This window comes from Pimephales promelas, chromosome 12, assembly GCF_988280905.1.
Source record: "Pimephales promelas chromosome 12, fPimPro1.hap1.1, whole genome shotgun sequence".
NCBI lineage: Eukaryota > Metazoa > Chordata > Actinopteri > Cypriniformes > Leuciscidae > Pimephales > Pimephales promelas.
In genome coordinates this window covers 36285201-36287700 of record NC_142780.1, presented here as the reverse complement: position 1 = coordinate 36287700, position 2500 = coordinate 36285201, and the positions used below count along the sequence as shown (strand labels likewise).

General features: G+C 38.4%; 1 long non-coding RNA gene across 2 annotated transcripts in view; it reads right to left on the bottom strand.

Moving 5' to 3' along the window:
- LOC148977083 (uncharacterized) overlaps positions 1-2500 on the bottom strand; it is an 8898-nt gene that overhangs the window by 257 nt on the left and 6141 nt on the right. Inside the window, exons 2-5 of one of the 2 annotated variants that reach the window (XR_016145836.1) lie at positions 1470-1558; positions 1270-1397; positions 1076-1159; positions 1-546 (exon numbers count right to left, since the gene is read on the bottom strand). The exon at positions 1-546 is cut by the window's left edge and continues 257 nt beyond it. This is a non-coding gene — a long non-coding RNA (uncharacterized LOC148977083). Of the gene's footprint in view, positions 547-578; positions 1001-1075; positions 1160-1269; positions 1398-1469; positions 1559-2500 lie in introns of those variants that run through there. The other variant, XR_016145837.1, reaches the window with a different exon arrangement.

The window sequence follows — 2500 nt, the reverse complement described above, 5'->3', positions numbered from 1 at the left end:
ACAAACATTAAGCACCATCATGGTAACACACATGAAAATGCAATAAACATTAATTTAACAACATTAAATGTAACATAAACCCTAATGTACATAACTGATTAGAAAAAAAACAATAAAACTATGAGGAACTATAGTTATTTCAACAAAAATACATAAAATGTGAAGTGTCACACAGGGAATTGTGGGAATGCCAATTTACGTTTTTTCACTGTAAATTATACAATGATTTCTTTTTCACTTTCAAAAACTGTAAATTTAACGGTATTTTACTGTAAAATTATATCACAGTTATTTACCGTGTATAGTACGGAAACTTTCTGTTTACCAATTAACAGTTTTGCACTGTAGCATTTTTACAGTATTTTACCGTTAAAATCACGGTTATTTTTTACAGTGTACATTTTTTGATGTAACGGTTGAAGTGAAACAAATCACTATGGCAACATCTATACAGTGGTTACCGAGGTTTCCTCTCCTCCGCTGAACAGGGGATTACTGTAGGCTTACACTGATGTCAAAGCGAATCTACTCGGAAACTCTCACCCACTGCGGACAGAAACATTTGAGCGCTTCTTTTATACAGCGTCACAAAGTAGGTCAGGTCATCAAAACACTTCTTCACACACACGGCCTCTCTCTCTCTATAAATCTGATTTTATTTTTTTTATTTTATAAGTGGCCATACAATGTGATCTCACTTAATAGGAGATGATAGAAGTAAGCGGCATTATCACAAGAAAGGCATTAAGACACAGGCGAATGTGCGGACAGACACTTCCGGTTGATACCTACTCATTCAGAGTAGGTAGAACAGTTCTTGTTTGTTTGGCAAGAAATTAAAACCAAATCATCAGCATATTTAATCAAGCTAAGATCGTCCTGGTTACACTAAAGCTCATTAGTGGAAACAGAGAAGAGTAAAGGGGATAATAGGCTACACATCCCTGAGATATACAGCTTTGTTTGCAATTGGAGTCTTATCAAAACGAGTCACGGATATCTGTAAGGAATGATCAAGGTTAGGAAAGGGAACCAACTTGAAGGCTTCTGCGATAAGGGATGACGTTTTGCTTACCTTTCCATTAAGCATTGATCCAGGAGGTCCACAAATGTGACTCTGCTGACTACAAATGTAATGCAGATGTTGACACCGTTACATCTGCGGGAGAACACCCAAACAAACAGTGAAGAATATCAACTTTGTGGCTTTAAGTGGATGTCTTGTAAAGATGATAAAGAGTATATGGTTGAGATCAGCCAATAGCTCACCTGTTCCCTCCTCAGTAACAGTCACATTTACAAGACATGTGTCTTGCATTTGGTCTTTAAATTTGGTGTTGAAAAACACTGACGTATCAACAGTAAGAGAGGCACAGCCCGTGGCATTCATCTGGTATCTGAACAAAGACACAATTAAGTCAAAAACAGGCAAAAGGAAAACCCTCATTGGTAAGGCAGGAGTCACACACCTTTGCAGTATCTGGTCAAATGATGAAGCGGACTGTATGGAAATAAGGCCACTAAGGCTTGACCAGGTACAGGTTGGCCATATGTACATCTGGGAAACATCAGAACAAGATTAAGAACTGACCAACCACAAGACAAGAAAATAAAGCATCACTCACTTGGCACAAGACTCAAGTTTCAGTCCCATAACTGCAACGCTGTCACGTCAAACTTGGGCAAAACTAAACCAGAAACAAAGCGCTTTAGGTTAAAGGGATACTCCACTTTTTTTTGGGAAATAGGCTCATTTTACCACTCTCCCAGAGTTAAGCAGTTGAGTTTTACCATTTTCAAATCCATTCAGCCGATTTTCTGATATTTAGAAGAAAATCAGTTACCAGACAGTTTCTGGTCTCATTGACTTCCATAGTAGGAAAAAAAATATACTATGGAAGTCAATGAGACCAGAAACTGTCTGGATACTGATATTCTTCTAAATATCAAAAGAAATTGGCTGAATACATTCGAAAACAGTAAAACCCAACTTTTTAACTCTGGGGGAGTGGTAAAATGAGCCTATTTCCCAAAAAAGTGGAGTATCCCTTTAAGGCCTCAGATCTGTCATTGAACTGCCCTTACACAACAACTTACCGTATTTTTTCACCTCAAAAACTTGAGAGACTTCTAGATCAGCTATAAAAGCCTTTAGGAGAAGGAGACAATTCTGCTGGGTATTCTGATTAATTATTTTGTCATTTTGCCTCCATGTTTCCCCGATTGTGCGCGAGCTTCTCCTCCTGTACATACGGTAATCTCTCTACTGCGCGACGGAGAGTCGCGTGGGTATGATGCAATCGTTAGCCTACTTTCACTAAAACTGCTTCTACGGGGCCATAACATAAGCTACAAGGTAATGGAGCCTTTTATACATTGTCGTGTTTCTTTAGAAATAAATAAAGGACAAATGGGGTCTTCAAACGCCTCAGAGGTAAAGTTATTCGCTGTCAAAGTGACGCCAAAATGAATGGGAGTCAATGGGAATGCTAACGCAAGT